Raw genomic sequence first — 24663 nt, forward strand, 5'->3', positions numbered from 1 at the left:
GACCCCAAAAGTTGTTGTCCAATGTGTCCTGAGTACGCTGATTCCCCCGTATGTTGGGGTAAACCCCTGTTTGGGCGCACGGGAGAGCTCAGAAGGGAAGGAGCAATGTTTTACTTTTTCAACGCAGAATTGGCTGGAATTGAAATCAGACGCCATGTCACGTTTGGAGAGCCCCTGATGTGCCTAAACAGTGAAAAAACCCCAATTATAAATGAAACCATAATCCAAACACACCCCTAACCCTAATCCCAATGGTAACCCTAACCACACCCCTAACCCTGACACACCCCTAGCCCTAATCCCAACCTTATTCCCAACCGTAAATGCAATCCAAACCCTAACCCTAATTTTAGCCCCAACCCTAACTGTAGCCTTAACTCTAGCCCCAACCCTAACCCTAACCCTATCCCTAACACTATCCCTAATCCTAACCCTAGCCCTAACCCTAGCCCTAACCCTAACCCTATCCCTAACCCTAGCCCTAATCCTAACCCTAGCCCTAACCCTAGCCCTAACCCTAACCCTAACCCTAGCCCTAGACTTATCCCTAGGCCTAACCCTAGCCCTAACCCTAATGGGAAAATGGAAATAAATACATTTTTTTAATTTTTTACTTTTTCCCTAACTAAGGGGGTGATGAAGGGGGGTTTGATTTACTTTTATAGCGGGTTTTTTAGCAGATGTTTATGATTGGCAGCCGTCACACACTGAAAGGTGTTTTTTATTGCAAAAAATATTTTTTGCGTTACCACATTTTGAGAGCTATAATTTTTCCATATTTGGGTCCACAGAGTCATGTGAGGTCTTGTTTTTTGCAAGACGAGTTGACGTTTTTATTGGTAACAATTTCGGGCACGTGACATTTTTTGATCGCTTTTTATTCCGATTTTTGTGAGGCAGAATGACCAAAAACCAGCAATTCATAAATTTCTTTTGGGGGAGGCGTTTATACCATTCAATGTTTGGTAAAATGGATAAAGCAGTTTTATTCTTTGGGTCAGTATGATTACAGTGATATCTCATTTATATCTTTTTTTATGTTTTGGCGCTTTTATACGATTAAAACTATTTTATAGAAAAAATAATTATTTTTGCATCGCTTTATTCTGAGGACTATAACTTTTTTCTTTTTTCTTTGATGATGCTGTATGGTGGCTTTTTTTTTGCGGGACAAGATGTCGTTTTCAGTGGTACCATGGTTATTTATATCCATCTTTTTGATCGCACGTTATTCCACTTTTTGTTTGGCGGTATGATAATAAAGAGTTTTTTGCCTCGTTTTTTTTTTTACTGCGTTCATTGGAGGGGTTAACTAGTGGGACAGGTTTATTGGTCGGGTCGTTACGGACGCGGTGATACTAAATATGTGTACTTTTATTGTTTTTTTTATTTAGATAAAGAAATGTATTTATAGGAACAATATATATATATTTTTTTTTAGGAATTTTTTTTAATTCTTTTTACACATGTGAATATTTTTTTGCACTACAACATTGCCCCAGGGGGGGAATCATGTTATAGTGTAAGATCACTGATCTGACACTTTGCTGTGCACTCTGTCAGATCAGCGATCTGACGTGCACTCCTGCAGGCTTACCAGCGCTTGCTCTGAGCAGGCGCTGGTAAGCCACTGCAGGACCCGGATGCAGCCCCGCGGCAATTTTGGATCCGGGCCTTCTGCAGAGAGGAGGAGGTAAGAGACCCTCACAGCAACGCGATCACATTGCATTGCTCCGCGGGTCTCAGGGAAGCACACAGGGAGCCCCCTCCCTGCGCGATGCTTCCCTATGCCACCGGAACACTGCGATCATGTTTAATCGCAGTGTGCCGGGGGTTAATATGCCGGGGGCGGTCCATGACTGCTTCTGGCACATAGTGCCGGATGTCAGCTGCAATAGTCAGCTGACACCCGGCTGCGATCGGCTGTGCTCCCCCATGAGCGCGGCCGATCGCTATGACGTACTATCCCGTAGGTGGGCATACGGGCCCACCCCACCTCGACGGGATAGTACGTCTAATGTCAGAAAGGGGTTAAACACAGGTTGTAATGTAACAAAATAGGTAAAAAGCCAAGGGGGGAAAACTTTTGTAAGTCACTGTATCAGACTGATGTGTACACCATAAACAGTGTTACCTTGTTGTGGGGAATAAGGACTGAAAGACCATGCTTTTCTACAGGTTTTGCAAGCAAAACCAAGAACTCTTAAATTCCGAGATTGAAAAAATTAGTTTGTGAATCCCTTGTTCAGGTTGCAATTCCCAATATGGTGTAAAAAAAACAATAAATCAGTTATAAACACAGAAAATGACAGCTCTTTTGCATCTTGGGTACATGACAGCCTCAGCAGCAAGGAGGTATAACAGCAAAAGAAAGTTGGCACTCCATTTTTCTTGGTTCAATGCTTTATTGAAAATAAATAAAAGTTCTGAAAAAATTAGGCACCACACTGAGACTTGCTAAAAGAGAAAAAGATCCTCACTCCCTGTGGCTGCTGTTCCACTTGTAATATCAACTGCGCGTGTAATCAACTGTGTACTGAATGTCAGAAAGTTTATTAATTCAACTAGCCAGGAGATGCCTTGAGCAGCAAGAGGGAATCAACTGTTAGCCTTAAGGATACAGTGTCAGGATGTACTGCATCAAGAAGAGGAGAGAAAAGTTTGCAGAGACGAGTTGTGGATGTGAAAAGTCATCATGATGTCTGGATCAGATGAAGAAGAAAAGAAAGAGAAAGACTCCAATCAGAGAAGATATCATCTAATGTACCGTAACCTGGATGTACCTGCGTTTCATCAGCACTGTGGTTCCTGTATGGTTAGGAGTCTTATGATGGCTGGAAAAGCAAATCTCATTGTAGGTTAATGCGATACAATTGTATTTTGGGCTGGAGTTATAGTACAATTGATTGTTGTACTAAGATTGGTGATGTATTCATGTACTGATGGTGGTTCTTGTGCTATATTTCTGTACTGATGGAGGTTGTGGTGATGTATTCCTTTACTAATGTTGTTTCTGGTGATGCATGCATCCACTGATGGTGATACTAGTGATGTACTTTTAAACGGATGTGGGTTGTGATGCATTGATTCTGTACTGTTAGGGGTTCTAAAGATGTATTTCTGAACTGTTGATGGTTATTATGCTGTATTCCTGTGCGTTTTTGGTTCTAATGCTGTATACATGTAACAATCCATAACTTGTAAGATTGTGAACACATGGCCATGTTACAAAAGTATTGTGCCATCTGACCCTTATTACTACACTTGTGTTTATAAGGGTAAGAGCATTAAAGGGGTTGTCCAAGTTTGTAATGAAAGTCTGCAGTCATTATATTTGACTGCAGACTTCTGAATCCTCAAACTACATGCTGTCAGGATTCACTAGAGCCAGTAGTGAGAGTGGGAGTTCATGTAAATGCAATTTTCAAACATACAGTCACATGGCAACTAGACGTGCATTTCTTGCTCAATTCACACATATTAAAGGGAACCTGTCACCTGAATTTGGCGGGACTGGTTTTGGGTCATATGGGCGGAGTTTTCGGGTGTTTGATTCACCCTTTCCTTACCCACTGGCTGCATGCTGGCTGCAATATTGGATTGAAGTTAATTCTCTGTCCTTCATAGTACATGCCTGCACAAGGCAAGATTGCTTTGCGCAGGCGTGTACTATGGAGGACAGAGAATGAACTTCAATCCAATATTGCAGCCAGCATGCAGCCAGCGGGTAAGGAAAGGGTGAATCAAACACCCGAAAACTCCGCCCATATGACCCAAAACCAGTCCCGCCAAATTCAGGTGACAGAGTCCCTTTAAGCAAAGTCATGCACGTTTAGTTGGAATGTGGCCAGAAGTATATAAACTTCATACTTGTGCTCACATAACTGCCTGTGGGAGAATCCTGACAGCATGCAGTGCGCACGCTGTGAAGATTCAAAAGTCTGCATTAACATAAATGACTGCAGGCTTTCAACAATAACCTGGACAACCCCTTTAATTATACAATTAATCACTCTAGCAGTGTAGCATGCAATCCTAACAGCATGTAATATGCCCAATGTCAGGATTCAGTTCCAGCAGTCACCATATGGCCACTCCTCACATTATCACTCATATGCGATTTTCATATTTTCATATTTCACATATATATTTCATATTTACGGTTACGTGCTGACTAGTTTCTCTTTCTGCTTCTTCTAGTAAAGCGGGGGATTTCATATTTCCCTCAACATTGAGAGAATAAGGAAGAGCAGTTTGTTAGCACACAACTGTAAGTACGCGTATTGCATATGAGCAGTGACAACTATACAAACCACTTAAGCAGTGTATAGGAGGATGGGTGCAAACTAATTTTTTGCCCGGGTGAGGGAAAACCTAGATGTTAAAAGTACCCATCTCACATATCATGTGATGACCCAACTGCCAACTCACTTGTATGATTACCCCACACAGCATGATGCCCTCACAATGGCCTACCTTACAGTATGATGTCCCTACAGTCCATCCTCTCTACACATTATGAAGCTTTCCCAGGACATTCTCCACAGTATGATGCCTCCACAATTCACTCTACACATTATAATGCTTCTATATTCCCACAGACTCCCATGTGATATGATAGTCCCCGTGTGCTTCCCAGCACAAAATGATGGTTCCCACAGCTCCTGAAACAGTATGATAGTCCTACAAAATATTACCTCCATGATTAACACACAGTTTGATGACCCTACACAGTATTATGATCCAACATCAACCCAAAAAGTATGATGGCATCACAGTACCCAAACAGTATGTTGCCACAGATAGTGCTCTACCTACAATGATGGTCCCACAATGCCACAAATGGTATAATGGTCCTACAGTTTACCAAACAGTACAATGTCCCAATAGACCCACACAGTATGATTTTCCTACTGTCCCCACACAGTATAATATAAAACAATATATATTATAACATATAATATATAACAATATAATGGTACTTACAGTTTCACACACAGTTTGATGCCCCCTCAGTAACCTCCACAAGAAGAGACCTGACTTTATAAAAAATAAGACTTACCTTGCGCTTGTTCCCCCAACATACTTCTCCAGTCTGTATACTATTTGGACTGAGGGCTGCAGTGACAACATTGATGACTACTGCGTGGAGTCTCACAGGCAGAATAGTGGTACAGGCAGCTCAGAGCTCCGTGTTGTATCATGGCATTTATCAGTATCTGCATGCTGAAGACGCAGATACCATTGAAATTTAAATGCCCCGTGTACTCATAGCGGCTGCGTGGCATGAAAAAGATAATCTTGAAATGTACTAGTGTACTTGAATTAAAGGGAACCTGTCACCCCCAAAATCGAAGGTGAGCTAAGCCCACCAGCATCAGGGCTTATCTACAGCATTCTGTAATGCTGTAGATAAGCCCCTGATGTAACCTGCAAGATGAGGAAAACAGGTTATATTATACTCACCCAGGGGCATTCCTGCTGTGATCCGGTCCGATGGGTGTCGCGGTCCGGTCCAGCGCCTCCCATCTTCTTACGTTGACGTCCTCTTCTTGTCTTCACGCTGTGGCTCTGGCGCAGGCGTACTTTGTTTGCCCTGTTGAGGGCAGCGCAAAGTACTGCAGTGTGCAGGCATCAGGAAAGGTCAGAGAGGCCCGGCACCTGCGCACTGCAGTACTTTGCTCTGCCCTCAACAGGGCAGACAAAGTACGCCTGTTCCGGAGCCGCAGCGTGAAGGCAAGAAGAGGACGTCATCGTAAGAAGATGGGAGGCCCCGGACCGGACTGCGATGCCCAACGGATCGGACTGCCCATCCAGGTGAGTATAATCTAACCTCTTTTTCTCATCTTGTAGGTTACATCGAGGGCTTATCTACAGCATTACAGAATGCTGTAGATAAGCCCCTGATGCTGGTGGGCTTAGCTTACCTTCGATTTTGGGGGTGACAGGTTCCCTTTAAGACATATACTACAGCCTCATGATATCAGAACTAGTCTTAGGTGTGCTGCAATTCCATTTATGATTTGACACAGGATAGAGTTTACTTAAAGCCAATTTATACTTAATGACCATCGGTGATGTTACACGACCAACGAACAGCAGATTGTTTGCCGATCATTGGTCATTTAATTATCTTTTTACACACATGCGCTAAACAATCTGTATAGAATAGATCATTCAGTGTGCATAGGCTGCCATTGTTCTTGGCAATGTGAGTAATGATTATCCTATAATATAATCACCAGTTGGGACTTCCGGCCGCTGTCCCCAAATCCCATAAGGCACCGTGGCAGTGTCACTTGCGCAAGGCCACGAACTGCTCCTGCACAAGTGACATACTCGTCCTTGCTATTCCTGCGCATGCGCAGTAACAGCCACATCTGCTGTTACTGCGCCTGAGTGGGGAATAGCGGTGATATCTATGTATACACAGATGTTAATTTCACCACACTCCCGATGCGATAGCATCGGGCCTATTTCTAGTACAGTAAAATGTGCTGTTGAGAAAGATGATTGTTTGTGCAGCATGAAAGTTCACCTCACCTGACGTTCAAACGACTACTCATTCGTTGGGTGAGCCTGTTTACCCTGAAGGATAATTGTGAAGAGCTTTCCTAGAAATGCTTGTTCTTTTAGTGTAAATGCACCTTAAGTTAGCATGTGACTAATGATGTATGTATAGAGCTGGCCATATAATTAGATAGCTGTTGGCCGAATAATTGTAGAAGAAAAGCCAAAAAGAAGCTGCCAAGATTACAGAAGTGATATCTTGAGGTCACAGCATCTCTCTTAAATTAAGTATATAAATATGTATCAACTTTACCTTTTTAAAAACATTACATCTTTTTATTCTGGAGGGACACCCCTTTGAAACAAGGTGTAAAAATGTTAAAAATAATATAAACAGTAATAGGCTGAACTTGCTACAGTGCCCTCTAAGGTTTTGCGGCTGTCAGGAACATCCACTTATTTTTCTACATATTTGTCCAGCTGTGATACTATAAACTGTAAAAAACACAGGTGGCTGGACTAAAATGAAAGCTAAAGACATTCATACTGGGTGGCAGTTGACGGGTTAAAACAACAGTTATAGCCTAAGCCACTGTTGATAACCAAGTGCACCAGTTGAGATAACTGAGCTCCAGCATCATTTTAAGAGTTCACTCAGTCAGCGCATAATAAATCTATCCGATGTTCATTCCAAAAAGTTGAACGAGTATAATGCGGGTACAGTGCGAGTCTGCAATTTTTTTCTTGCCTAGCATCTGTATGACATCGATATGACATGTTTTCAACATAATCTTTTACATACTATAATACTGTACTGTATGTAACTTAATGCTAGTTTACAAAATTAATGCAGCAATTTTTGTGCAACAAGATAGATAGATAGATAGATAGATAGATAGATAGATAGATAGATAGATAGATAGATAGGGGTCAGCTGTGTTATTTTTAATCTGGGAAGGGCCTATGGACCATGGACCTTCCCAGCCCGATAATATAATTTAACTGCTGTCTGCTTTACCTTTGCTAGTTATCAAAAATAGGGGGGACCCCATGTTTATAGGGGGCTTGTGAAATTATATCTATCTATCTATCTATCTATCTATCTATCTATCTATCTATCTATCTATAAACTGTATCTATTATTTCCATCTATTCTATATACTGTATTTATCTATCTATTCTGAGGTTCCGACTGCAAATTTTCTGTGCATCGCTAATGAAATTGTGTGGTTCCTTTGAGACAAAAAAAAAATGGAATCATTCGCATGGTTCGTGTGCCATCAGTTTTTTTCTCACACCCATTTACTTGCGTTGGTGAGTCTCGTCTGACATACACGGCCATTCGCACCATGCTGCGATTTTTTCGTTAGCCCGGTTCCAGCTTACGAAAAACTTGCAGATGAACACTGCCTGATTGAATAACATTGGTGCTAGTGCAATGTGATTTTTTATCACATTGCACTCAGCGATTTTATATGCAGATGTGAGGGAACCCTAAAAATTAGGTTCTTATTTATGAATAAAACTGGCTTGTCATTTATGGCAACCTATCAGAGGTCCTAAAAATGAAAGCTGCGTTTGTAATTGATTGTGATGGATAAGAAAACCAACATTTTTGTTAGGATAGGGTCATATATAGATAGTTTATGTGCGAACAATTGTGGTGCTGATCAGGGTCAAAGGGGTACGGTTATGACCAAATTCCAAGAGAAAGGTCTTAGCTATCGACTCAATATAACAGGGCTATTTTTCCTTAACGGATCATTATTATTGGCCTTTATTTACTACATAATGGTTAATAAAACTTACACTGTCTGATCCCAGGCTATTACTTTTCATCTGAACATAGCACACATAAGGCTCTGGCAATGTCAGCTCTAGAACATTGAGTGCATTGGCCCTTAAAGTGGATGTCCACTACTTGGACAACCCATTCCTGAACTAAATGTTTGGCCACAATAAAATACAAATCTTATGCTCACCTTTTTTTAATTTATTGGGGCCAAATATTTAGCTCAAGAAGGGGTTCAACTAGTAGTTGGACAACCCCTTTAAAGCCCAACCCAAAAGTCAGGAGTGTAACTGCTTTTTGGAGGAATCTGGTCTGAGGTGCAAATTATTTATTGTATTCAAGTCCGGAGTTTGAAATTCTAGTCTAGGGTTCATATTCTAGTCTGGGGTCTGAATTTATTCTAAGTTCTCTTTTGGGTCTGAATACATTTACAGATCTGGCTTGGGTTTCAAATGTATTCTCTTGTGTTCTGAGGTCTAAAAATGGGTGAGCAATACAATACCGATAAGAGTATGTACACACGTTGAGTAAAATTTCTGCATCATTTCTGCATTTCTAGGCAAGAAAAGCGGAGATGCAAAACTCACATTTTTTTTGTAGCGTTTTTAGCTGTGTTTATGATTGATTTGAGTGAAGTCAATGGTGAAAAATGCACAGAGAATTGACATGCAGCAGATTATTTTCTGCAACAAATCTGCAAGTCAGTGAAAAATACTCAATGTGTGCATGACATGTCAGGTTTCTCATTTACTTTGCTGGCATCAGGTTTTAGTTTTGACACAAATCTGTGCAGACAAAAACGCCCCAAATCTCCAACATCTGCATGCAGCCTAAATTTTTTAAGACTTTTTTCATGCTTTTATAACATCATGATACCCAAAAGGAGAATGGATAACATCAAAATGAACTCCAGACCATGGAATAGTCTATAGCTGAGCAATATAATACCGATAAATGTTTTAACACATTTTTTGAGGCTTTTACAACAAAGAAATGTACCCAAGAAGATGTGATACCCTATGGATGAGCAATATATTACTACTGTGACTAAATCAAGTTGATTTAAGGTTATGTAGCAACAAAATGTACCCAAAAATATGTAATACCCTATGGATGAGCAATATAATACCAATAAAGTTTTAACAAGTTTTTTGAGGTTTATATACCATACCAACAAAATGTACCCAAGAGCAAATACTGTATGGCTGAGAAATGTAACCAAGCACAATTTTTACATGTTTTTTTTAGTCTGACATATCACAAAAATGTACCCCAGATCACAGAATAGTGTTTGGGTCAGAAATTTGAACAGACAGGCAAAAACGCCTTTTTGGACTGCAACGCTTGTTTGTATTGCTATATACCACTAAAATGTGACAGAAAGCATGTATTACTATAGGGATTAGTAATCTAATCCTAAAATATTTTTCTACTCTTTTTGTAAATTTTACATACCACTGTAATGCATCATTCACTAGCCATCTTGCACTGTAGATTTTATATAAATATTATATATTTTGAAAGTGTAGCTGAGATGCCGTCATAGAGGCTTTGCAGAAAGTGTAAAACCAGACAGAAATTATAAGGAGGGCCATCCATAGACCACTGAAAGGTAGCAACTGGCAGGCCTCATTAAAATAGTGGGTATGGAAAGGTAGGAGACAAAAAAAGCGCAAATAGGGTCTTATCCCCAGGATTGTTTCCAATCAATTATTAGAGAACTGCTCACCTAGTGGTACACAGTAAAGGCGTGTAGTTGTCAGCTGCTGCAGATCCACAGGTCGGCGTTGCGACCTCTCAGAACCGTTATAATAGATGAATGTGGATAAAATCTGCTGCAACAAATGATGGATCCAGATATAGTTATAAGATGTTCGGGTGGTTTATTCAACGCGTTTCGAAGCTCATGGCTTCTTCTTCAGGAAGTTTCCACAGAAAGATATCTTATCCACATTCATCTATTATAACGGTTCATTAAAATAGTGAATATTCCAAGCACTTTATGTACTGCTGTCATCTGATGGTGTGGAAAAGTGTTGGATGCTATCAGCACAGAACCACACCTCTAAGACATAGAGGGATAGCTCATCATGACAGGTATCCAGCTTTAAGACACAATAGTTGAAAGTTGCAGAGGAATTAGGTAGTATGCAGGGATGGTCAGCCAGGTACTGCGTCACTATCTTTAAAAACATTTCCCTCCTTGTTAAAAATACCTGGTCATCAGCCTGTTGTCATGAAATTGCCCCTTGTCTTTGACAGTGTACTCGGGCCTCCTTTGTATGTCTCCCTGATCTCTCATCCTTGGTTGGGTAAGGAAGTTTGCCCCCTGCCGCTAGTGTTGTCAGATGGGAATTTTTCAACATATTTTTCTCAATGGCCTTCTGGTATAGCATCATTTTAGAAGACCTCTCCACCTCAGGAAGAAGAGATGTAAAGTTCTGCTTGTAGCGTGGATCTATCAGGGTGAACAACCAGTACTCTTTCTTGGCTAAGATGAATGAAACGTGAAGGTCACGGGAAAGGCAACAGGACATAAAGTCGGCCATATGTGCCAAGCTCCATACAGCCAACACTTCCATGTATCCACAATGATAACAATACCTGAGTATCACCAAGCACAAACTTTAGCTACATGAATGTGTGGTAGAAAGATGTGGAAACTGCACCAAAAAATTAGTTTTTTATGCTTTGTTATTTTCTTCTTCTTCACAGTTTTCATTTTATTATGCCACATAATATTTTTTTTCATGCATCTTACAGCCAGTCAGCTGTTAAAAAATCTCCCCCTGAATTTATTCTCATTACAATGTGCATCTGGCATAGTCATATGTATAGGGGCCTCCATTCATCTGTAAGACTATGAAGTAATAAAGGTCGGATCTGGATGGAAGCCACTTCTGGAGCTGATTAGTACATTTTTACTGCAAGATGTGCTCTTAAAGAGATCCCAAAACATTGGCATCTGCCAGGGTATGACTAATCAGTATATAATACTGCATGCGTCTGCCCTCCACCCGTGCTGTCGTCTTCATCCATCATGTGAAGGTTCCTCAGTGATGCAACTTATTACAGGCATCACTGCTCTATGAAATCAATGAGTCTTTACTATTATGAAGACACAATGTCAGTAACAGACAGCTCACACCGGGCCAAGCTCAGCAAAAAATCCAATGATTTAAGACATTTTTAAAGCATGTGTAATTCATTCTGATGTTTCACATGCTGTGGGCATGAATCCCTACAGACAAGTATATGAATTGAGAAATGTATAAATGTTGCTTTAGTTGTCGGTCTGTTTGCCATATTTCTTCACTTATTAAATGGGATACATTACTAGCAACCATCAAAACATATCCCACTATGATCATTGAAAAAATGCCGGAGTTCTTAGCAAGTATCAAAGAAAATAGCAAACATATGAAGTTTGCTACAAGGGGCAACAAATCAGGAAATCAGGCGGACTATTCAAAAGTATGAATGCCCATGTTAAGCATGGATGGGTTGAGTCTTGAAGATAGAGGATAGCTCTTAGAGAGTAGCTTTCCCTTGTGGCTCATGATAAGATGGTCCCAAGAGAGGTCCTCCCTTAGTGAGGCAACCTAGGGGGTTGTCTTTACGAGACAACCTTTTAAATGGCGTGCAACATGCCGGTACTTCGCCCATGAAACAGTGTCATGCAATAGACTGTAGCTCCGTGATGACTTAATAATAAAGGATTGTCACTTTTGACACCATGATTTCAGTGCTATCCTTTTTGGACTTTTTTTTCCATACTCTCACTTCTTAGTAATCCCATCCTTTAACATTGTGATCCTTGCCAATGCTTTTGGTAAAGCAGTTTCCAACAGAACCTGATTCACAACTGAAAAAAGTCTATATGTCTTTATACAGCACTCTACCTAACTATGCCATGTAACTATGGAGGTATATAGAAATACAGTGATATTGAGACCAGGGATGAAACAGGTCAAGAGCCACAGTTTGAAGACCACAAACTGTAAGTAAATTACTAGATGGACCCTGGATATATCCACATACGTTACCTTAAAAGTGTCTGTGGACACTATGCAAAATAAATATAGTCATGTACATGCATTATTTTAGAGAAACCATATAATCTGCTGCCAACTGAAAAGTCAAAGGTGAACTTTTACTTTAAAGGGAACCTGTCACCAGGTTTTTGCAGCCCCATCTGAGAGCAATATAACGTAAGAGAAGAGACCCTGATTCCAAAAATGTATCACTTAGCTTACTGGGTGCAGCAAGTGTGACACAATTAGTTTTAGATGTAGCATGTAGCAGAACTCAGAAAGCCAACCTCGCCCACACCACAGCTGTCTGTGTACATTGTCTATTGACAGTAAGCAGCTTATCAGAGGAGGGGGTGTGGTTGGACCAGTACTCATGGGCACATCAGTCCGGTCACTGTTTATCTCCTGGTGATTAAACCTTCATTGTAAGTAAACAATACCACACAGCCAGTGACATATCCCTGAAATCTGCATCTCAGCTTCTACTGCAACCCCTGGCAAAAATTATGGAATCACTGGTCTTGGAGGATGTTCATTCAGTTGTTTAATTTTGTAGCAGATCACAGGCATGGCACAAAACTAAAGTCATTTCAAATGACAACTTTCTGACTTTAAAAAACACTAAAAGAAATCAAGAACAAAAAAAGTGGTAGTCAGTAATGGTTACTTTTTTAACCAAGCAAAGGGGAAAAATTATGGAATCAAGAAAAACAAACAAAAAACACCCCAAAACACTAGTATTTTGTTGCACCGTTTATAACAGCTTGCAGTCTCTGAGGCATGGGCTTAATGAGACTCTTTATCATTCTGGCTCCAACTTTCTCTGATTGCTGTTGCCAGATCAGCTTGCAGGTTGAAGCCTTGTCATGGACCATTTTCTTCAACTTCCACCAAAGATTTGCAATTGGATTGAGATCCGGACTATTTGCAGGCCATGACATTGACCTTATGTGTCTTTTTTCATGGAATGTTTGCACAGTGTTTGCTCTATGGCAGGATGCATTATCATCTTGAAAAATGATTTCATCATCCCCAAACATCCTTTCAATTGATGGGATAAGAAAAGTGTCTAAAATATCAACATAAACTTGTGCATTTATTGAAGATGTAATGACTAGTGATGAGCGAATATACTCGTTACTCGAGATTTCTCGAGCATGCTTTGGGTGTCCTCCGAGTATTTTTTAGTGCTCGGAGATTATGTTTTTCTTGCCGCAGCTGAATGATTTACATCTGTTAGCCAGCATAAGTACATGTGGGGATTCCCTAGCAACCAGGCAACCCCCACATGTACTTATGCTGGATAACAGATGTAAATCATTCAGCTGCAGCAAGAAAAACTAAATCTCCAAGCACTAAAAAATATTCGGAGGACCCCCGAGCATGCTTGAGAAATCTCGAGTAACGAGTATATTCGCTCATCACTAGTAATGACAGCCATTTCCCCAGTGCCTTTACCTGACATGCAGTCCCATATCATCAATGACTTTGTAAGTTCGCATGTTCTCTTCAGGCAGTCATCTTTATAAATCTCAATGGAATAGCACCAAACTAAAGTTCCAGCATCATCACCTTGCCCAATGCAGATTCGCGATTCATCACTGAATATGACTTTCATCCACTCATCCACAGTCCACAATTGCTTTTCCTTAGCCCATTGTAACCTTGTTTTTTTCTGTTTAGGTGTTAATGATGGCTTTAGTTTAGCTTTTCTGTATGCAAATCCCATTTTCTTTAGGCGGTTTCTTACAGTTCGGTTACAGTCGTTGACTCCAGTTTCTACCCCTTTGTTCCTCATTTGTTTTGTTGTGCATTTCCTGCTTTGGAGACATATTGTTTTAAGTTTCTGGTCTTGACACTTTGATGTCTTCATTGGTCTACCAGTATGTTTGCCTTTAACAACTTTCCCAAGTTGTTTGTATTTGATCCAGATTTTAGACACAGCTAACTGTGAACAACCATCTTCTTTTGCAACATTGCGTGATGATTTACCCTCTTTTAAGAGTTTGATAATCCTCTCTTTTGTTTCAATTGACATCTCTCGTGTTGGAGCTAACGAGCAGATCCAATTTAATGCAGGTGTTATTTTTGGGTATGAAAATTTACAGGGTGATTCCATAATTTTTTCCTCAGAATTGAGTGATTCCATAATTTTTCCCCTATGCTTGGTTAAAAAAAGTAACCATTACTGACTACCACATTTTTTGTTCTTGATTTCTTTTAGTGTTTCTTAAAGCCAGCAAGTTGCCATTTGAAATGACTTTAGTTTTGTGCCATTTCTGTGATCTGCTTTTTTCTACAAAATTAAACAACTGAATGAACATCCTCCAAGGCCGGTGATTCCATAATTTTTGCCAGGGGTTGTACATACCGAAATCAGATTACATCACACAAATCTGCTGACAGATTCCCTTTAAGGAGGAGTGCGTCATTTTGAGGAGGATCATTCTATTTATTTTTTGGATCTTTCTAAATAATAATGCAGTAATTAAAGTATTTTCAAATGTCATTGTGACATTGTGGGAGCTTTCAAGGAAATCCAGTGAAAATAAGAAGCTCAAAAGGTAGAAGTGAAGCCAGACAGACTGTCCTAGAATATCAGCAAACTTCCCTTGAACAAAATACAGGTCCTTCTCAAAAAATTAGCATATAGTGTTAAATTTCATTATTTACCATAATGTAATGATTACAATTAAACTTTCATATATTATAGATTCATTATCCACCAACTGAAATTTGTCAGGTCTTTTATTGTTTTAATACTGATGATTTTGGCATACAACTCCTGATAACCCAAAAAACCTGTCTCAATAAATTAGCATATCAAGAAAAGGTTCTCTAAACGACCTATTACCCTAATCTTCTGAATCAACTAATTAACTCTAAACACATGCAAAAGATACCTGAGGCTTTTATAAACTCCCTGCCTGGTTCATTACTCAAAACCCCCATCATGGGTAAGACTAGCGACCTGACAGATGTCAAGAAGGCCATCATTGACACCCTCAAGCAAGAGGGTAAGACCCAGAAAGAAATTTCTCAACAAATAGGCTGTTCCCAGAGTGCTGTATCAAGGCGCCTCAATGGTAAGTCTGTTGGAAGGAAACAATGTGGCAGAAAACGCTGTACAACGAGAAGAGGAGACCGGACCCTGAGGAAGATTGTGGAGAAGGACCGATTCCAGACCTTGGGGAACCTGAGGAAGCAGTGGACTGAGTCTGGCGTGGAAACATCCAGGGCCACCGTGCACAGGCGTGTGCAGGAAATGGGCTACAGGTGCCGCATTCCCCAGGTAAAGCCACTTTTGAGCTACAGAGAAGCAGCACTGGACTGTTGCTAAGTGGTCCCAAGTACTTTTTTCTGATGAAAGCAAATTTTGCATGTCATTTGGAAATCAAGGTGCCAGAGTCTGGAGGAAGACTGGGGAGAAGGAAATGCCAAAATGCCTGAAGCCCAGTGTCAAGTACCCACAGTCAGTGATGGTGTGGGGTGCCATGTCAGCTGCTGGTGTTGGTCCACTGTGTTTCATCAAGGGCAGGGTCAATGCAGCTAGCTATCAGGAGATTTTGGAGCACTTCATGCTTCCATCGGCTGAAATGCTTTATGGAGATGAAGATTTCATTTTTCAGCACGACCTGGCACCTGCTCACAGTGCCAAAACCACTGGTAAATGGTTTACTGACCATGGTATTACTGTGCTCAATTGGCCTGCCAACTCTCCTGACCTGAACCCCATAGAGAATCTGTGGGATATTGTGAAGAGAAAGTTGAGAGACGCAAGACCCAACACTCTGGATGAGCTTAAGGCCGCTATTGAAGCATCCTGGGCCTCCATAACATCTCAGCAGTGTCACAGGCTGATTGCCTCCATGCCACGCCGCATTGAAGCAGTCATTTCTGCCAAAGGATTCCCGACCAAGTATTGAGTGCATAACTGAACATTATTATTTGTTGGTTTTTTTGTTTGTTATTAAAAAACACTTTTATTTGATTGGATGGGTGAAATATGCTAATTTATTGAGACAGGTTTTTTGGGTTATCAGGAGTTGTATGCCAAAATCATCAGTATTAAAACAATAAAAGACCTGACAAATTTCAGTTGGTGGATAATGAATCTATAATATATGAAAGTTTAATTGTAATCATTACATTATGGTAAATAATGAAATTTAACACTATATGCTAATTTTTTGAGAAGGACCTGTATGTTATTTTCTAAGGAAAGACTTTTGATATTTGCTTATTATGATGATTCTGATATTTGCTATAGGGCGTTAGAAAAAAGTGCTACCGTGCAGCGTGACTTTCACAGGCGCCTTCTCTAAAAGGGGAGGTTTGGTCACCTTGCCTCTAGGTACTGTCATCTTTCAGCCCTGTCCTGACACATTTAGGAGGCGTTTGATTTAATACAACAGGAGGCAGAATTACTTGGCAAGAATTTTCTTAAGTCTTCCAACAGAGTAAAATACAGCGACACATTCATATGCTGATGACTTAACCAGCTACATAAGCAGCTAAGGAAGTTTTTCCTCCTGCTATCCCATTTTATTGTCCTAGTCCTAGGTCTGGCAGCAGTCAGTGAGCTGACTATGGACACACCTGCCCCCTGCCAGCCATCTTCCTCACTGACACATGATTCCCATTAGCAAACGCTGCTACCTCACTGAGCTCTAATGAACACTGTTAACCCTTTATCTGAACTCCGTGACGGGGAGGGGGGGGGGAGGGGAGGGTTTACCTTTCCAAGGAAAATTAAACCAAATGGAAAGATTTATTTTAATCTATGGAAGTTTCCATCCGTAAGTCTGAGTTTCTGCTTCGCCTATTACATTATATACTTGGGGTCTTCATCATTTATAAGATATAAGGTATGACACTCAGAGATTTATCTTCACAAAACCTCCTAATCCATTCTTGGTGTAAAGTGACTCTGGTTTTAGCGTTCACCGGATTACCATGCACCATTCTTTATCCAAATGTGTCCATGAGAGGAGGTGTGTTGGGGCATGTAGAGACATGGGGTTGGTTCCATCACTGAAGATTTATTGAAGCCACCCTTCTTTTTGGCCTTATGGTATTCACTGATGCTTTTTTTTGCCCCAAATTTTTCAAGATGGTGCACGCAGTTCATGAATTAACACAATTTTATGACTTTTCTTGCACCTTTGAAAAAATGGCAAACAATACACAAAATTGAAACCTCCTCCAAAAATATTTTTTTGAAGGAGGATGGAAAGGAGTCAGATGGGCCAAAAAAAATGCAACATTTAGGAAAAGTGGCATCTGTATAAAACATCTAGATGAGCAAAGTTGTCACGGAAAAGCAAAAGAATACTTAAAAAGTGGCGCAAAACATATAGAGAATGAGGAGCAAATAGTAAGGCCACTAAAACGGAGCAAATTGCTCCATAACAGTGGAGAACTAGGATGGTGTATTGGGGCTTTCATCTATATTTGGCAATTTATTTCAAAATTGGCCACATATATGGCAACTCAGAAGACTCCCCTTGTATGACAACCACCTACCACTGAAGCAAATAGGAGGCAGAATATGCCATTGTACCCAAGGCTAGGTTCACACACGGTTGAGGTCAACTAAGGTGGGGCCATTCAAAGTGGTCCACTGAACATATGCCCGCATGTATGCAACTATATGCCTATCACATCTGTCATCTGCTTTGACCCCTCTAAAGTTTATCAATATACCTTTGCCTCAATATGTTATCCTATACCATCCAACTGTATGCAATAGGCATACAAGCTGCTAAGGATATATATGAGCATATTAGATGTCTACATTTAGCAAATTTATTAACATTTTACACTGACCCCAAATTTTGTGTGGCAAACTTATTCATCCAGGCATCATACTAACACCCAAACTGATTAATAGGGTATTATTCAAACTCTCACACATAGTAGAGTATTTTAGTTACAGTTTTCCAACATCACTGAAGGAACAATGTTATTTCGGAATATGCAGCCAAAAGGTGTGATCACAGCCTGGCTCTGAGGATAGAGGCACACAGAACAGCTGCAGTGTGGCAAAGTTTTACTACAAACTTGTGCTGTCTTCACATTGTTAATGTCCACTTGGATTATAGGTAAAACTACGCACAGAGAGAACTGTACATCTCTACCCTTCATAATTACTAAAATCATTAACCATTGTTCTACGGCTACTGTAATAATAAATCACTTATATAAGCTATTCCCAGTCAGTAAAAGACACATTCAGAATTGATCATCGTGAGCTAAATGAACCATCTATTATTATATTGCTGCCTTCAATAAATATATAGTAAAATCAAAATTTCATACAATAGTTACAAAACTACCCTACCAACTGCCAACACTTTATAGTTAATAAAAAACAAAGTTATTTCATCAAGCTGCACAATATCTATTCCTAAATTATAAAAAAAATCTACAATGTATATGAGTACATAAAAAATTGCTAAAATGAGTACAAACATAGTAACTAAAAACAAGGTTAAAATGAGCATAGACATAGAAACTACAAGAAAAATGGTAAAATGAGTAAGACCATACCTGGCTGGTGGCAATATTGCAGAGCTGTCACACAAATCTGTCACAGTCCATCCTTCTGATAATAGAATCAGTAACTTGGATGTTAGGAGAAAACTTCTGAACCACTGTTCTCTGCCTCCTCCTCTGATTTAGTATTTTAACCGTTTGTGATCTGTACAATGTTTTCACTGTATCCACTTGGAAAAAGCACACATACACGATAAGTACAAATGAAAGCACAAATCCATTGAACAGCTCCAGAACCTGATGCAGAATATTCCAAATATTAGTCAAATCTGGCAACTTCAAGGAGAAGGAAGCCTGAAGGAGAATTTCATTTCAGAATCAAACAGCATCATCCATTTAGCAATAGTGAGCAGTGATCCAAGATAGGGAGCAAGCAAGACTGGAAGCATGAACCTTAGAATAAGGACTCCTGCCCTGCTCCCTCCTTCTTTTGTGGAGTGTTTAGGAGGGGTGTGCAGCCTGCGCTCTCTGGTGGGCGGCTCTATCTCCAGACAGGACCTGATGCAGAGTCAGGGGAAGCCTGGAGATGCTAGAAGGAGGTTTCCTAAACTTCTCAGATGATGTAGAGGTAGACTGACTGTGAGAAATTCCCCAAGGCAAAGAAACAATCCTAGAGCAAACACACTGATCCCATAGCAGTGGATAGAAACAAAACAGCAGATCCTAGCGTATGAGGTGCACGGAGCAATGCCACTTACAAGCAGTAAGCTGATTAGCAAGTTGTCAGCTTCATATATACACTACACGTCTTGTACAAATTAGGATGACACACTATACAGTGAGACACTTTCTTCAGTCTAAATGACCTCCTGAAAATTCATTATTGCTTCATACATGATACTGAAATGACCAGGCTATTGTAATCCACTGAGTTGTCTGAAAAAGATTTAGAATTACACTGCTCAAAAAATTAAAAGGAACACTAAAATCCCACATCCTAGATATCACTGAATAAAATATTCCAGTTGTAAATCTTTATTCATTACATAGTGGAATGTGTTGAGAACAATAAAGCCTAAAAATTATCAACGTAAATCACAATATCCCATGGAGGTCTGGAGTTGGAATGATGCGCAAAATCAATGTGGAATATTAAGTTACAGGCTCATCTAACTTCAGTGGAAATGCCTCAAGACAAAGAAATGATGCTCAGTAGTGTGTGTGGCCTCTATGTGCCTGTATGACCTCCATACAATGCCTGTGCATGCTCCTGATGAGGCGGCAGATGGTCTCCTGAGGGATCACCTCCCAGACCTGGACTAAAGCATCCACCAACTCCTGGACAGTCTGTGGTGCAACAAGACGTTGGTGGATGGTGCGAGACATGATGTCCCAGATGTGTTCAATCAAATTCAAGTCTGGGGAATGGGCGGGCCAGTCCATAGCTTCAATGCCTTCATCTTGCAGGAACTGCAGACACACTCGAGCCACATGAGGTCTGGCATTGTTCTGCATTAGGAGGAACCCAGGGCTAACCGCACCAGCATATGGTCTCACAAGTGGTCTGAGGATCTCATCTCGGTACCTAATGACAGTCAGGCTACATCTGGCGAGCACACAGAGGGCTGTGCGGCCCTCCAAAGAAATGCCACCCCACACCGTTACTGACCCACTGCCAAACGACAAATCCTGAAGGATGTTGCAGGCAGCAGGTTGCTCACCACGGCGTCTCCAGACTCCAGTCACGTCTGTCACATGTGCTCAGTGTGAACCTGCTTTTATCTGTGAAGAGTACAGGGCGCCAGTGGTGAATTTGCTAATCCTGGTGTTCTGTGGCAAATGCCAAGTGTCCTGCATGGTGTTGGGCTGTGAGCACAACCCCCAACTGTGGATGTCGGGCACTCAGACCATCCTCATGGAGTCAGCATCTGCAGACACATGCACATTTGTGGCCTGTTGGAGATCATTTTGCAGGGCTCTAGGAGTGCTCCTTCTGTTCCTCCTTGCAGAAAGGCTGAGGTAGCGATCCTGCTGCTGGGTTGTTGCCCTCCTACGGCACCCTCCACGTCTCCACGTGTACTTTCCTGTCTCCTGGTAGCGCCTACAGCCTCTAGACAGTACGCTGACAGACACAGCAAACCTTCTTGCCACAGCTCACATTGATGTGCCATTCTGGATGATCTGCACAACCTGAGCTACTTAAGTGGGTTGTAGAGTCCGTCTCATGCTACCACGAGTGTGAAAGCACAGCCAACATTCAAAAGTGACCACAACATCAGCCAGAAAGTTTTGGTACTGAGATGTGGTCTGTGGTCCCCATCTGCAGAACCACTCATTTATTGAGTGTGTCTTGATAATTGCCAATAATTTCCATCTGTTGTCTATTCCATTTGCACAATAGCATGTGAAATTGATTGTCAGTGTTGCTTCCTAAGTGGACAGTTTGATTTCACAGAAGTTTGATTTACTTAGAGTTATATTCTGTTGTTTAAGTGTTCCCTTTATTTTTTTGAGCAGTGTATTTGCAGTCATAGCATGTAAGGTATTGGTCTAATCTTAGGGCAGCATGTTATGCACCAGTCATACCTATCCTGGGGTCTCCAGCTTCTGCAGAACTACTGCTATTACAAGTACTGCTGCTACCACTACTTCAACTACTATTGCCATTACTACTACTGCTACTACTATAGCTATTACTACTTCTACTATTACTACTACTGTTTACTATTACTAATCCTGTTACTGTTGTTACTACAACAATTACTGCTACTACTACAACTACCATTGATCTAACAATTGTGATTTCTACTACTGCTACTACTACTTCAACTACTATTGCCATTACTACCACTGCTACTACGATAGCTATTACTACTACTGTTACTATTACTAATCCTATTATGGCAGAGAGCGGGAGAAGGGAATTGGTAAAATCATGTACTGAGCAGAGCCAGGAAAAGACCAGGTCCAGGGAATATCTGTCTTCATCCGTAGAAGAGTTATTAAGCTGTGAAAGGCCGGAGGAGGAGGTTAGAGATGAAAGGTGAGTGGCAGATGGGGAGAGGGGAAAACCAATGGCAATGTTTAAAGTCTCCCATGATGAGGATGGGGATGTCACAGTACAGAAAATGTGGAAGCCAGACGGCAAAGTGATCAAGGAACTGATGAGAGTGGCCCGGAGGATGATATACAAATGAAGCGCCCACCAGGGCCGTGGGGATACTCGGTACTTGGCCGGTTCTTAAAGGGATGTGGTTTTGGCAGCAGTGACCTGGTTCGTGGCCCTGGGCGTCCAATAAAAGAGTCAATGAATTGACTCCTTTTCCTTTTCAGGACCTGCTCTCCAGGTTCTAAATGAGTAGCTGGAACTTGTTGGTTGTAGCTCTTTTCCTGTCTTTGCCTGGCTTGGGACAAACTTCGATCCACGCACTCTTGCACTTTGCGGTATCGCTGCTTCCGCTCTGTATCTGTATCCCAGTCTGCATCTGGTGATATCTTCTCAGGTGTTAAGACTCCCATGTCCAAGTCAATGGGTAACTTGCCAGGTCTCACTCTCATCAGGTATCCCGGAGTGCAGTTGGTGAAGTTTACCAGGATATGGTTGTACTGGTCTACCAGATCAGTTCATGAGTGCATGAGTAGATGTTCCTCCAACACAGCTTACCCTCATAGATGAACAGCTTGCCCTTTTCCTTCCACAACTGCTGTGCTTCCTGTGGAGCATCTGGACCAGGGGGCGAATCAGCTTGTGTCAGTAGCTCCTTGACTAGGCAGACTGCTGGATCACTATTCTGTGTCTCTGCCCACTCATGGTGGGGCAATGGGTTTAACATGGCCTTCTGCATGATGCAGTCCTTGTTCCTCACCCCCTGGGAGCGTTGGGCCACAACTGGGCAATGTAAGGCTGGTAACTCGATTTCTTCGAATGCTTCCAGATCTTCTCCCTCGTCTGGTAAATTGGGCCTTCTGGACAACACATCAGTATTAGCGTTCTTTTGTCGCGCAGCTTTGCGGTTTCAAGGTGGATTAGTAGATTATTGTCTGTATAGATAGTACACTTCACTAGCGCCAGGTAGTGCTTGAAGCGCTCCGTTACCACCCAGACTATGGCGAGGAACTCCAGTTTAAAGGAACTGTAGTTGTCAGGGTTCCTTTCAGTGGCACGAAGCTTCCTGCTGGGTAAGCAATCATTCTTTTCCTGCCTTTCTGCATTTGTGACAGCGCTGCTTCTAATCCCACGTTGCTGGGGTCTGTGTAAAGTACAAATGGTTGGTCATAGTCAGGGTGGACCAGGACTTTATTTCCTGTGATAGCCAGCTTCATCTGAGTAAAGGATTCTTCTATCCTGTTGGTCCCCTCGAACAGAGGACTTTTGTTCTTAGCCTTCTTGGATTGGCCCACTAGCAAGTCTTGCAGAGGTGAGGCTAACTTAATGAAGCTCCTGATGAATCTCTGGTAGTAGCCTACCAACTCGAGGAACTGCTGTACTTCATGAATGTTTTTGGGTTTTGGCCAATTCCTGATGACAGTAACTTTGTCAGGGTCTGGTGCCACACCTTTGGCTCTTGCCACATGACCTAGAGACTGAATCTTAGGCTTTAGCTGGTGGCATTTGGATGGCTTCACTTTCAGACCAAAGTTGGATGGGGCTTCGCACAACTCGGCCAGGTTCTTCAAGTGGTCTTCATAGGTCTTGGAGAAGATGATGACATCATCCAGGTACAACAGAACGGTTTCAAAGTTCTTGTGCATAAGGCAACACTCCATCATCCATTGGAACGTCCCCAATGCATTGCAAAGCCCGAATGGCATGTAGTTGAACTTGCAGAGGCCCATTGGTCTCATATCCACCTCTGCCACGGGAATTGGCCAGTACCCACTAGTGACATCTAAGGTGGAGAAATAGTTACCAGATCTCAGTGCAGCTAGTGATTCCTCAATTCTAGGTAACGGGTAGGCATCCTTGTGTGTAATGCTGTTAATTTGCCTGTAGTCAACAGTAACACACATTCTCATGGTACCATCTTTCTTTTTAATGAGGACTAGTGGAGCTCCCCAGGGGCTACAACTATCTCTGATTACCCCAGCCTCCTTCATCTCCTCCCAACTACCCAGCCCTCCACCTCCAAAACCAACTTCTCCAATATTACAGAAGTTCAACTCTCCACTCAACTCTCAAGATCGCATCTCACCACCTGTGCACTTGACACGATCCCTTCCCTCTTCATCCCAAACCTCGCCACAGTCTTTAGCCCAACTCTAACCCATCTCTTCAATCTATCACTAACAACTGGTGTTTTCCCCTCAAGCTTTAAACATGCCTCAATCACACCTATCCTCAAAAAGCCCTCTCTTGACCCATCCTCTGTATCTAGCTATTGCCCTATATCACTTCTCCCCTATGCCTCAAAACTACTGGAACAACACGTCCATCTTGAACTGTCCTCCCATCTATCTTCCTGCTCCCTTTTTGACCACTAACAATCAGGCTTCCGGTCACACCACTCCACTGAACCTGCCCTAAATAAGGTCACCAATGACCTATTAACCGCCAAGAGCAAGTGACACTACTCTATCCTCTTCCTCCTGGACCTGTCCTCTGCCTTTGGCACAGTGGACCATTCCCTATTACTACAAACCCTCTCATCCCTTGGCATCACAGACTTGGCCCTATCCTGGATCTCATCATACCTAACTGACCGAACATTTAGCGTCTCCCATTCAGACTTCACCTCCTCACCTCGCCCCCGATCTGTCGGAGATCTGCAAGGTTCAGTTCTAGGGCCCCTGCTCTTCTCCATTTACACTTTTGGCCTGGGACAGCTCATA

At 41.6% G+C, this 24663-nt stretch overlaps 1 protein-coding gene across 1 annotated transcript in view; it reads right to left on the minus strand.

Annotated features, from left to right (window-relative positions):
- The window catches only part of MXRA5 (matrix remodeling associated 5), a 159966-nt gene extending 140673 nt beyond the window's left edge, over positions 1-19293 (minus strand). Inside the window, exon 1 of the mRNA XM_069761567.1 lies at positions 18889-19293. The gene's annotated coding sequence lies outside the window, so the exon portion shown is untranslated. The remainder of the gene's footprint in view (positions 1-18888) is intronic.
- Positions 19294-24663: the final 5370 nt, after the last annotated feature.

Source organism: Ranitomeya imitator, chromosome 3 (genome assembly GCF_032444005.1).
Source record: "Ranitomeya imitator isolate aRanImi1 chromosome 3, aRanImi1.pri, whole genome shotgun sequence".
NCBI lineage: Eukaryota > Metazoa > Chordata > Amphibia > Anura > Dendrobatidae > Ranitomeya > Ranitomeya imitator.